A 14,594-nucleotide genomic window follows, 5' to 3' on the forward strand; every position below is an offset into this window, starting at 1 on the left:
TCTTGTTACAGTGATTAAACTGAATCCAAGGTTGAAACCTACATTCTGCATTACAAGTGGTATTATGATTCAGTTGACTAATTTATAATTTGAGAAATAAGCTGTAATATGTTTCATGTGCAACTAGGAACATAATTTTACAACCAGAGTATTCCTGATTTATATTGTATTCACATTTCCGAGGAAAAAATTTGAGTAAAGTACCACTGAAGGTGCGTTATGGCTCCTTCTGTCTTGTAACAAGCGTTATTTTAGCAAAAATGTGTAAACCTGATGGAAAATTTGAGACTAATGTGTGCTCAGTCTGCCTACTTCATTTTCTTCGTAAAATTTATGTACTGACCATCTATTTTACTATGATTTATAGACGTTCATTATCGCAGTTTTGATTGAGTGGAATGTCTCTTAGACATACTCTGCCTACCAAGCCTGGACACATACCTGCTCTTTCGATCTGTTCTGCTCCTGTCTGTTATTGTGTTCCGTTGACTGTCTTCAGTGTATGCAATGTATATCTGAAACTTCAGTAGTTGCAACGTCACTTCCTCTTCAAATTAAATTCCTTTCATTTCTGTTTCAGTTTATTAAATTTCTAAAGCTGCGATGTTATTTCTTTCGTAGTTGGTACTTATTTTAGATCCTACTTTTATAAAAAAAAGTTGAAGAGAAAGCTCAGAGTTTATACGTTCAGTTTGGTGTGAGATACTACATCCATCATTTACACGTTTCAGTTCTCTTCTGGGATATTTTAGACCGTTCCTTAAAGTCTCATAGTTTGAAAGGCCACATAGCCAATATGACTTCGAAGTATTTCATGACCACCAACAAGTTGTCGGTGCACGGATCGAGATGAAGTTTCCTCTGTGTAATTCTGGCTAAATTCTTAAGTGCAGTTCGACGCGTTAACGAAGCGTAGAAACTCCACTAATTAATTAACATAGTTAGTTATTAATTAGCGCTTTGTTCACTATTTCTTATTTCTGTTCGCGCCTCACAGGGTACGATTTGTAGTTCAATATCCGCCATCATTATAGGAACGATAAAAACCAAAGAAATGGAACAGGGAACAGACCGGAATAGGGGACGTAATTTCAGTCGTAATGTAAATGAAATCGAGAGGTCGTAGAACATTACATGTTGAATTCCGAGAAATAATAAAAAGAACGAGACGAAGGCATAGCGGGAAGAGGCTATACGACACCAGAGAACATGTGTAGAAAGATGGATGAGCGTAGCTGGAGTCACTGAAGCATGAAAATTGTATAGCAGATCTTTATCCAGCAGCATAATTGAGTGGTTAATGATAACGATGAACCTACACAAAACCACGAATTAGTCAAGGAGACACATTTGCGTCATGTATCTCTTTCTTTGTATGTGGTCGCGTCTTTCTTGACGAGATGACGACTGCTACATCTATCTCCTACTACCTTCGCCTTTTTACTCTGACATCACATACGCGCTACAGTGGTAGTTTTGCTAATTTTGTTAGTGAAAGAATTTCACTGGCGTATTTCTCGTAGGTGATTACGCTCTACCACATTTGATTCCACACTCAATAACATTGTTTAGACTGCCATCATGTGATGCAGATTTACAGAAAATGAGAGACCGCACGTCGTGCGAAAGGCTGCAGCTTTCCCTATTTTTGTTCTTCATACCATCATTACTGGGTCTTTCTTAACTGTCGACTGTTAGATTATTTCTACCTATGATCTGTAGGTATCCTATGATAGAGTCTCTTTACGTATGTCATACACCACCTAATCATGTGCACCATCAATCTATCTGCGTTGTTCACAAACTGAAATTAGCTGAAGAAATCATAAATGTTACAAAATGCCCTGCATTATTAGTCACTATTGCGCAACAAAGTCACGATATACTGCTCCTACTGGAAGGAAACTGGAAATCGCACAAATACTACATGTTGGAATTCTGCAAAATTAATTTAACATCGTTGCTAAAATAGTTCCTATGAATATACCGTGTCACTACTTTTATAGCAAAACTGGAGAACCTTTGGTTACCCAGAGCCCTTGAAGACGACGCTTTCCCGCACAATTCCGGAAACAGAAGAGAACAGAGGGCGACCGATTTTTGTGCACAATTTTACGTCAGCTATTGACTGACAGAGAACATCTGAGAAAGCGAATACTTTATAGCACTAAACAAGGCTTGTGTTTCTTCTTGCAATAATTATCGAAAGTATGTTCCCTGTAAATGAATCCTCGTTTTAGGTGGCAAAAATGGCATTATTTTGCCTCAAAGGTAACCCGCCTCGTAGGGCCTGCGCTTGTGTCCTTTCTTTCTTGTTCTCCTGTAAAGTGCAACATTACCTGTGTTATAAGGAACGTAACAGAAAACAGTAATTATTTCTCTCACTTCAGAAATTTATATGTTGATAGAAGAGAGTGAAGTAGAGCTTCCTTTAACTGAAAAGAGTTACAATGTCATCTTTGAGGACATGTCTTATAATGCCTATGATGTGCCATCTTCACGCTCTTTCATTCATTTTCGAAGTATACTGCTATACGACGAACAGTCGCTGAAATGTGTGAAAATTTGAAAACTGTGATGAGCAACGAGAACACAACAAATGCTTTTCTTCCGATTAATATCATCTCAAATTATCTGAATATCGATCAAATTCTGCAGTCACATTGAGCGCATAGTAAAATTTTTAATTATGACATTTCGTTTCTAAAAAATTAAAGAATAAATTACTTCTCGATGTTTCGACACTCTCGTCAGGAATCTATTCGTGTTCGTAATTTGCTCTGTGTTCAACCATCCGGTAACATCGGAAGACAATTGAGATAAATCCGGATTCAAAACGTTTAGTACTGAAGAGGTCTGAAAACGAGTGTGACATGTGCCAAACACTCGCCGGAACCGCGCGACTGCTACGGTCGCAGGTTCGAATCCTGCCTCGGGCATGGATGTGTGTGATGTCCTTCGGTTAGTTAGGTTTAAGTAGTTCTAAGTTCTAGGGGACTGATGACCTCAGATGTTAAGTCCCATAGTGCTCAGAGCCATTTGAACCATTTAAACCAAACACTCGGAAGATTTTATCTTGAATGTCAGCGATCACAAACGCGTGCAGAGACAATCTCTTATATGTTTCTTGTCCACGATATTTTCGCAGCAGATTTATGTAGACCACAATAGCTTAGAAGAGGAAGGCCTTTTGCAAACTTCACATAAAGTTTTTTTATTTGTCTTGTACACCTAGAGCGTTTCGCGTTAGTTACAAGACATCTTCAATCGTGTCCTGAAATATTACATCTGCACATACAGGTTATCGTTTGCACTTACAGTTTAAAGACTGAAACCAGTTCGTTGCTGATTTTGTAATAAAATAGAAAAGTGCTTCAGATCAGCGTCTAATTCATTATTTTTAAGCCAAACAGCTTTCTCTCAGGTGTCAAACTGGTTGAAAGTTTGCACTTTTCATTTTGGTTCCTGTTTTCAACGTGTAGCGATGTAACTGCCATCTTCTGTATGTATAGTATCATTTGTTTCTGTAAGTGTTGCCAACTTTCACAGGTTTCGCTTTCAACTGTTTTCTCTGTGAATACTAGTGCGTTGATGTAAGCGCTGTGTGTGTGTGTGTGTGTATGTGCGCGCTTCTTCATTTTTTTTAATTTTTTTATTTTTTTTTCTCTTACATTTCGATTATTATGAGAGAAATAGGATTTATGATCATCTATTGGGGTTACTGTCTATTATGTGATCAGTCAGTGTAATTAGTGAGTAGTCAATCATATTCACTTGGTCATTTAGTGGTATCTTTCTTTCAGCTTTTGTTTTGTGTATGTAGTAAGTTTCTTGTAGGGTTAGGACGCGTCTTTCATTGTTTATTCTATGTTTTTCATGTCTGTCTACCTTGTGCACAAGATAAACAAAAAAAACTTAATGTGCAGCATGCAAAAAGCGTTTCTCTTCTGAACTACTAAAATTAATCTCTTGATAGTATACTTCCCGCACTGTGGCCAAAAAGGGGCTGTTTTCGGATCCTTAACAACACTACACTTCCGAGGACTTTTGTCCCAAAGTATGGATAAAAATAGAATTTTCTTTTAGCTATTCTGTTGTGTCGCGTCAGCACTTCTTTGTGAACAAGCGTTATATCTAAATTCAGATGTTATTATCACCGTTCGATGAAGTTGCACTATCGCTGTCTGGACTTTTCATACATATTAAACTGCACGTAGTTTCCGAGTTCCAAAGGGTCGACACAGAGCCGTCTACACAATTAGAATAGCAACAACCAACAATTCATTGCTAAAAAGCGGTTTTTACTCTTCTACACATTCGTACAGTGCGCTGAAATTGTTCTTCACATTACTAAGTGGTACATGTATCTTTATTAGACGGAGGTGAGCACTTCCCGGTTCAAATCATGATTTGATTGGGAGAAAGTGCTTCAGGAGAGACATCGAAACTATGCACGAGCAGAAAACTCATTCATAGTTTCGGGTGGGTAACTAATCGGACAAACAAACGGTTGGAATCCGACGACCTGCAGGCAGACGCAGTGCACGCCATTGGCCAATCGGCAGTTCACAGCGGCTGCAAACCTCTCGTCTGCGAGCGGCCAGCGGGCACCGCTGTCCAATTACGCGGACCCTCCAGATTAATTGAAAGTAAACTGGACCCCGCCCCGTGTCACCCGTGTAATGCGCTCGCAGAATTCGCCCTTCCGCGATGTCCAATTCTGCCGAGTTCCGCAATTTCTCTGTGCCTTTAATGGAGTTCGGTACAGCTCGAACAGAATAAAACGCTGGATGCTCTGAGCTGCTGGCGGTGGAACTGACTTACTACGTAAGTAAGTTTGTACATCTATCTCACCAACAGTTCTCTAATATTCTTAATGTGCATGAACAGCTTCAGTGTTCACGACGCGTGGTTCGGGAATGTAGGTCTGGATGGAGCTGCTAGCGAAGTAAGCTCCATAAACTCTGCATAAAAAACCACATGATTTATGTTACTGTATTTCAGAGAATCGGTGTTTCGTCAGTTATAAGGGGACCTACAGTTTATCGTGATCTCCGAACATGTATGTCGGAATTTTTCAGATTAAACATTGTTAGAGATGAAACAAATCAGGAGCGATACATGAAACTAGTAAGACTAATCGGCGATGAATACCTGACTACATATATGAATAGCTATAGTCAGGAATGAAGCGAAAACTGAAGTTTTGATTTACACCGTGAAAGGTATTTGGATTGCACGTCTAATATCTTACTGCAATTTTGTCATATGATGACATGGTTAGAGACCGTGGCTGTTATTTGAGGACAAACGTTGATGGTGTTGAGACAGCAACCAGCCACAAATTTATTTTAAGTTTTTTTATTATTGGTTTCGAATCATAACAATGCATCGTCCGACGGCTTTCATTCCTTCATTAGAACAGGTGGTGTGTTTTTTATTGATTATTTGTCCTACAATATAAATAAAACACCTGTGTACAAGCCCCGGTGTATTAAATATTTAACCCTTCGTTAACATTCGTTGAAGCTTAAAACTTAAAACAAATCGTGCCAGCAATACCAATATTGTTCGTAAACAGCTGGTTTTTAATGCAGTACTTTCTTCTAGTTTCAATTACTTCATGGTCTTCAAAGAATTTATGAAACAGTGTCTGGTTTACCAACGAAATAGTAACGTAACCTGCAGGTATATTTTCTAAACTATTTAATCGTACAAGATTCTTCTTTTATTTCGGGACCATTTCTATAACTCGAGTTCATATTCTAAATTATGTTCCCCATTTTCCTAAAAAAACTGCATAGTGTTTCCACATTCCTCAGATCCACTACATAACTATGCTGAAAAATTAACTGTTACTACTAAATAAAACTACTATACAGGGTGTTTATAAATGAATATCGGCGTTTTAACGCTTTATAATATTTATTATACCAAACTTACAGTTATAAATGATATGTCAAATGAAAGAGCAACTGAAACAGTTTTACCAAGAACCTTATAAATATTCAATGTGGGCACCATTTGTCACACTGTACACATCAAGTCTACAGCCCAGTTCTTCCCAAATGTTGATATGTGTGTCTTTAGTGATTGTAACAGCAGCTGCTTCAATCCGGTTCCTTAATTCAGGGAGGTCTGCTGGTAGCGGAGGCACGTACACACGGTCCTTGATCAAGGAAAAAATCGCATGGCGTTAGGAGGGGTGTACGTGGAGGCCATGCAAAGCAAGCCCTGTCATTGGGCTCCTGGCGACCCGTCCAGCGCTTGAGTACAGTGAAGTTCAACCAATCACGTACTTCGCTATTATTTAATATTTATAAGGTTCTTGGTAAAACTTTTTGAGTTGCTCTTTTATTTGAGATATCATTTATAACTTTAAATTAAATATAATAAATATCATAAAGCTTTAAAACCCCGATATTCATTTATAAACACCCTGTACTATGTAATCATAATGAAATTTGAAGAAGATTGTTCGTTCTCACTGTTCTGTAAATTACTGGTCCTTACGAACAAATCATCAGTTTAGTGTCTTATATTTTTAGCAGAAATCAATTACATAAGCAGCGAGTTTTAATAGGTTCCAGAAAAACAGCGCTCACGTAAGCTTCTGTCATTATTCGATAATCGTAGCCAGAGCATAAAGCGACAGTCCAGTCTCATACATCAAGGTAATAATGTCAGGTGGTATAGTGTGTAGCGAGAAAATGGGTGCAAAGCAAAGTGAGGAACATAGAGCCCTAAAAGGATTTCCAGTGTAGTATAATGGAGGAAAGAAGTAAGAATGGAAAACACGAACACACGTAAATAATTAACGGAAGTGAGAGTCTGGCAACGCAGTGTAAAAATTTTAGTACCCTTAAAGCTGAAGTAGGAGTCGAGCAGCATGTCCGTCTGCCTTCCGTGAGTGTGGGATTCCTCCATAGTCGTAATTTCAAACAGGTTACTCCTATGTCGGCCATGTACCCTGGTCACGCAAAATGCCTGAATTTGTTTCGTTTTGTCAATTTGACCCCGACAGAATAATTAAATAATTGTCACCTACATGCCGACAGACGAAAGATACCCGTATCCTGACGAATATCGCAGAAGGAGGTACATTTGCGTAACACTCAATGTCCATGCTATCGTGGTAACCTACTTCTGCAGCTGCTCTTGTTATACGCGAGAAATTAATGAACCTTTAACATATCGCACATTCCATTGTAGATAATACGGCCAAGTATGGTAGTCTTTTACTGGCGACATATTTAAGGTATTCCGTTCGAGTCTTAATTGTGACAATTAGTTAATGTTACGTATCAGAGAGCGGGAAACGGCCAATTCTGATGCGCATCTTCATGTTATTACACTGTGTGCCCCGACTTCACAGTTGCGTTATTGTGAGAGGGCTAGTGACTGTGATACGTCCGTGATAAGCGATCGTTGCGTTGGTGAAGTGAAACTCCCCTCATCATCCCTCAGTCCTAAATTATGTGTCGCTAGCATTAGCCACACCATTTTATTTTTTCCAGTTTCATATTGATCAACAAAGATAACGTTTCAACTTAGACTTCTTTCTGTGTAGTATCAGATCTCAATAACATCTAAACTTCTCTATAGGTAGTCATTTTATTCCTTCCGACCACGCTGTTCATGCTTCTTTGTTTATCTGTCTTGCGCTTATTCAAAGATTTTTCATTCTACAGAAAATTCTTCCTGTTATTTCCACTCATTCAGTTTCAGATCTTTCTTGAGTTTATTTAAAAAGCCCATTGTTAATTTCTTCTTCCTAAACTACCTGAATTTTCTTTTGGCTCTGATTCTTAGACAAAAGTTTCTAATTCTTTGATCGTTTTCTATACTTCAGTCTAATAGTGGTTCCTCTTAGTATATCAAATTTTTCAAGCTTATAATTAAATAATTAAACGGTTAAGACTTCAAACGTAAGAAATTGGCTTAGAAAACTCTTAAGTTCTTCCTAGTTTTTTAAATCTTTTATCCATTGCCGGGTGCTTTAATCCATTTCTTATACCTGGAAATTCATTTTCATTCTTTAGAAGAACGGTCTGACCACTGAATTGCTCGTATTAACTAACTCTGTCACTACCAAAATCAGCACATACGGTAAAATGTTTAACCCCGTCACAGTGGGCCCTTCTATTAACATCCAGATGACAAGAGCTCAAGGAGAACTCATTTGCAAGCCGCCGTCATTACTGAGGATGTTTAGGTACAATTCCGTTTCAATTACATATATTTTTAGGTAAGACCAGATGTACTCGAACATAGTACATTATCTGTTTTACAGCAAAATTTTAGCAGCTCCAGATTACTCGCCGTCAGATATACGTAGACATACACATTCCAATCGACGTTGCTTTGTTGTACATACTGTCAGCCCCCAAAAGCATCGTGAGTATATTTGCAATAAGCGTGTAGCTTTCATTTAGCGTCTCTCAACAGCTGCAAGCATCTTGCTCTTTTCCTTTGTAGTGGTCAGCGAGGGAAGGTGAGCGGGCTGAGATTTTATGAGAGATGATTTACCTAAAGATTATAAATATTTTTGTTATTTGTTATTTTAAATCCGTTTCCAGTTTTTGATTTTTCGGTAGGAAATTGGTCTCTTAAGGGAAACTCTTTCGCCTCAGTGTTCTTGTATAATAGTTGAAGTGAAATGCAATACACACAACCAACGCGTAAAATAAATACCGTCTTTATCGTGGTAATTGTACTCAGATGTAAGTTTTCCTTACGGTAGTAGCAAAGTGCGACGTAATAAGCTTTGAACTAAGACGGGCCAGAGAATCAGAGACAATGCTGGGCGTCATTAGGCAAATCAGGGGCAGAAGGCATGCAAAGTGGAGCCGCTTCGGGGACTATTCTCCCGCAATATCACAGCCACGCCAAAGGCATTTCCCTACGGAGCAAGGCCATAGTGAATCTACAACTAAGGAAAAGCGGACCTTAGGGCAGTGACGTCACTTTTGGTGTCTTGTGTCTCAGTATCAAACAGTGCGAGCTGCGCAAACTGCTCCAGCGGTAACTGCGACGGGGGCTAATAGAGGCTTTCCCGGCAGCTGATGTAAATGTCTGCAGTACACTGTATCCTTAACTGCGGACTTTTTCTCTCCTCTTTGCCCACGGCTTACTCACAGCAACGGTCAGGCAAAATGTCACGTATCTCTTAGGAATGCAAATTGTCACAAACGATGCAACCAGTTTCGGAGGATTAATGCTCCATCATAAGGCAAATAAATGTGAGAATTGCAGCACCTTGGAAAATGGTATCCTACCAGCTTCCAACGCGACTTAGGTGATAGCACACGAATCTTAATATTAAGAGCCACTACATCAGGCATACAACAACAGAAAGTTGTAGCGTTATTGATAATGAACATTGTAGCAGAGGTGTAACTTAATTTCCTACGTTTTATATTTGCCGCTGTAGACCTGCAACAACAATCAGTTTATGTTTGCACTACATTTTTACGAATACTACCGACATTACTTCACGGTTTCTCAGCCAGACATGAACTTCTGCTGTAGTATCAACACCCCCACCTCCCTTTCCCCTCCCCTCAGCAACCCTACTATCTGTTCATCTGTTCAGAATGTCGCAGAGGCTTCTTTCCCATGGCAGTTGGCGTGGCGCTTATTTCCATCTGATCTTAGAAACCGCTACCCTTCAATCACTTATATCTACTATCTAAATGGTTCAAATGGCTCTGAGCACTATGGGACTTAACATCTATGGTCATCAGTCCCCTAGGACTTAGAACTACTTAAACATAACTATCCTAAGGACATCACACAACACCCAGTCATCACGAGGTATCTACTATCTCCTATATGGGACCGTAATAGTGGGTGATCGCATCCAGACGTACGGACAACTTACCAGACCCTCGATTTGACTCCTAGATTTAAATACTAACCACATTTCTTAAGTGACAGTACTAATTTTTGTGATGGTCAGCAAGCTAGTGTGGGCGTGGAGGGACTCCACTGCTTATCCTATGTTGTTATGCTGTCAGATTTTTATTTGAGCAGCTGTTATGCCTTTTTTAAATAATACAGGGTGTCTATAAAGTCCCTTTACACCTTCAAAATTTTATTAAAACAGCAGTTGTTGAGATATTTTAACAAATTTTCTATTATTGTAATCATTATTTACTAAATTTATTATATATACTTAAATTGTGTGTTTCAGGTACTCTGTTGATAGAAGGAACTGAACCTCTATAAAATGACAACTCCTCAAGAGAAGGCACAATGTATGTCTTGGTTTATTGAAATAAAATGGGAAGTTTAGACTCAACCAAACATCAGAACGAAGTATGGACGAGATCCACCATCGCATCCTTCAATCCGTGCATGGAAAAGAAAAATTATGGAGACAGGGACAGTGTTGGATAAATGGACGAGCGGGTGATGAAGAACATCCGAGGGAAACATCGATCGCGTTTTAAACATTTTCATTCGTTCACCTATGAAGTCCATTCGTACTGCTGCTAGACAGTTGCACCTACCACATTTCAACTGTGGATGAGGTCCTCCACAAGAACTTACGGTTGTACGCTCACAAAGCGCAACTATTACAGACACTTGAGCCAAACGACAAGCCAAAACGCACAGAGTTTGCACTTAACACGCTGGAACGCCTTTCGGAGGATGAAGCATTCCTCAAGCGAGTGTGTTTCAGTTACTAGGAAACTTTTCATGTTTCTGGGAAATGGAAAAACACAGTGTGAGAATCTGGGATCTGAACACCCCCATGTGACTAGCGGGCTTCACCGGGATAATCCAAAGAAGAATGTGTGGTGTGGAATCATGTACGACCGAATAATAGGTCCATTTTTCTTCAACGAGTCCACAATTACTGCCGATGTTTACCTCGACCTTCTAATCGAATATGTAGTACCACAACTGATTGACTTACAACCATCCATCATTTTCCAGCAAAATGGTGCACCACCACATTGGTGACTGCATGTTCGTCGGTTCCTCAATTAAACATTTGCAGGCAGATGGATGGGGGGGGGGGGGGGGGGATGAGCCAATTGCTTGGCCACCGTGTTCGCCAGATGTCACGGCCTTGGACTTCCTTTATGGTGGTACATAAAAGATATCGTGTATCAAACACAGATACGGGACATTGTTGACTTGAAACAAAGGATTTGTAATGCCATTGCCACCACTGATGACACTATGCTACAGCGAACAAGGCAAGAAATCGAGTACCGTCTTGATGTGCTTCGTGCAACTAAAGGCGCCCATAAAGAGGTCTATTAAACACTGTCAAAAAACTTTTGTAAACACTGATTACAATATAAGAAATGTTGTTAAAATATTTCAACAACTGCCGTTGTCATAAAATTCTGAAGTTGTAAATGGACTTTATGGACATCCTGTACATCTACCTCTGAGAACATTTGTTTGACGCAAACGATGATGTTATATCGTCAATGTATCTATTCTGAGCAGTTGGAACACAACTGTTTGCAGAATGTGATTGCTCTTGATTTGCATCCGTATCATAAAAGCACTCTGTCGGGATCAAAATAGCCATAACTTTGCCCAGAATCTGGCCACTCTGTCACGAGCGCTGGTATTTATTTCTACTATTTCACCGAATTGTTTGACTTAGTTATCCCCATAAATATTGCTATCATTCTTGTGATCAAGATGCCCGATACTGTGCCTTAGCGAAGGTTGCTGGTGTGTCAGCAACAGACGAGTAATACAGATGGCAGAGCTTTTGGACAAATTTGTAAGTACCCATCCCTATTCTATTCTTTGCTGTCCAGAATTACTAAATAACAACTTAGAAGAAAAATATTAAACTGGGTACTCGTCTCCTAGTAAAAGTATTGAGTATTTGTCAATACGAATGGAAAAACAATGCATTTTAACACACAGATAGTTACATTAAAATGGTATAATTGACAGACCTAACAAGTGGCAGATGCTAAAACACCTCGCTAACATGAAATCAAAACATCTAGCTAAATACAGGATGCAGTCACATTAATTTGACCACCGCCAATATTCGGCGTCAACCCGTAATAACCAGCCACAGACAACAGGTGGCAGCACTAGCAGTGCAGTGTATACAGGGTGTTACAAAAAGGTACGGCCAAACTTTCAGGAAACATTCCTCACACACAAAGAAAGAAAATATGTTATGTGGACATGTGTCCGGAAACGCTTACTTTCCATGTTAGAGCTCAATTTATTACTTCTCCTCAAATCACATTAATCATGGAATGGAAACACACAACAACAGAATGTACCAGCGTGACTTCAAACACTTTGTTACAGGAAATGTTGAAAATGTCCTCCGTTAGCGAGGATACATGCATCCATCCTCCGTTGCATGGAATCCCTGATGCGCTGATGCAGCCCTGGAGAATGGCGTATTGTATCACAGCCGTCCACAATACGAAAACGAAGAGTCTCTACATTTGGTACCGGGGTTGCGTAGACAAGAGCTTTCAAATGCCCCCATAAATGAAAGTCAAGAGGGTTGACGTCAGGAGAGCGTGGAGGCCATGGAATTGGTCCGCCTCTACCAATCCATCGGTCATCGAATCTGTTGTTGAGAAGCGTACGAACACTTCGACTGAAATGTGCAGGAGCTCCATCGTGCATGAACCACATGTTGTGTCGTACTTGTAAAGGCACATGTAATAGCAGCACAGGTAGAGTACCCCGTATGAAACTATGGCGGTGAATCGAGGAAGTACAGTACATACTGACGAAACTAAAATGAGCTCTAACACGGAAATTAAGGGTTTCCGGACACATGTCCACATAACATCATTTCTTTCTTTGTGTGTGAGGAATGTTTCCTGAACGTTTGGCCGTACCTTTTTGTAACACCCTGTATAAATAGTCTTGGTAGGACGCGGAAGACAGGGTACTCTCTATCGTAATGTGGAAATGTAGCGATCTATCACAGGTCCAAAAGAGCACGATCGTTGGCTTTCGGGCCAAAGGTGGTCTCATTTCCGAAACGCTAAGTCTGTTGATTGTTCGTGTGCCGCCGTGATGGAGTATACCTTTCGTGGTAAAATGGAGCTATCAAATGCGGCGCCAAGGCAACCGTGGTGCACCACAGGCCATAGGTGACAGGGATGAACGATGGGTGCTCCAATGGACTGATGGAAGTTGGTGTGTAAGGCGTGAAATGTCTAAAAGCAACAAGCGTTGAATGGATTGAGGCCGGAGGAGGTGGCGTAATGATCTGGGGAAGTTTTTCTTGGCATTTCCTGGCTGACCTCGTCATTCTGGAAGGTACAGTGGATCATTTATTCCTGGGGACCTTGTTCGCTCCTAAATGCAGTTTGTTTTTCCTCGGCACTGCCGCATCTACACCAGTAGGACAATGTAACATGTCGCAGTGGTTCGAAGAGCGCCAGAATGGGTTTATCATACTCCTCTGGCCATGGAATTCTCCGGATTTAAACCCAGTCAAGAATATGTGGACAACATTGATCGGACTGTTCGCGCCATGGGTCGTCATCCGAGAGAACTAGCGCAGCAGCGCACGGCACTGGAGTCGATATGGCTCTCCATCCCTGTCGGTACCTTCCAGAAACTTGTTGATCTCTTCCTGCGTGTCTCGCATTAGTCGCCCTACATAATATGATTATCCAGGCTTTTAACAGGTAGCCACATTAGACAGTACACAATAATAAATGTGCATAGACACAGGTCCATATATATATATATATATATATATATATATATATATATATATATATATATATATGAGGCTGTGACGTGAGACAGAAGGGACGCTTGCCATCCAGGAACATGAGGAGAAAGCTTTTTGCTCTGCAACACCATCGAACAAGAAGCACCGTAGCAACTCAGATTATCTGAAGTCTGGAGCCATAGCAAGAGAACACAGCCGCAGAAGGGCCTCATAGTGCCATTGTCTGACTGGAATAGACTTTTGAGGCCACCCAGGCTCTGTTTTGATTTGCTACAGGAATGCAGATAGTTTACTCAATAAAATTACTTAAGCAAAACAAAACGGAACTGGCATATGAGAACGTTCACCAAACACGGAATTTTCAGATATCGGAAAAACTAACATTCAAATGAGTTCAAAGGAAATCTTCCCGAGTGTATATCTTTGCTTTTTTTACAACTATGGGAAAACAGCTAGAAAAGTTGCTGTTAAAGAATTTGACTGACGTGAAGGAGAACAGAGGCTTGAGAATCAGATGTATGGACATTCCTGTACTGCAGGACCAAGGTGGAGTGGGGTTTGTGTGGGTCGATGTGCAAGTGTAGAATTATTTTACAAAAGCATTTCTTGCATTTGTTAAGAGACGTGTGCTATCACGTAAAGCTCAAATTACATCAATAGAAATGCTTGGCAGTTTACAACAAAATAACCAGTATTCTGCACGGAAATACACTGAAGGAAAGAATGACAACACCAATGAGTAATTAATGCAGAGCAATGAAATTTCCGGAATTCATTTGTCTTGTAACATATTTAAGTGATTAACATTGCACAATTAGAGGTTAATCTAACCACTAGATTAGCCTTTGTAAATGTTTAATGCTAGTACTGTAGCAACTAGGGTAATTGA

Source organism: Schistocerca piceifrons, chromosome 1 (genome assembly GCF_021461385.2).
Source record: "Schistocerca piceifrons isolate TAMUIC-IGC-003096 chromosome 1, iqSchPice1.1, whole genome shotgun sequence".
In the NCBI taxonomy this organism is placed as follows: Eukaryota; Metazoa; Arthropoda; class Insecta; order Orthoptera; family Acrididae; genus Schistocerca; species Schistocerca piceifrons.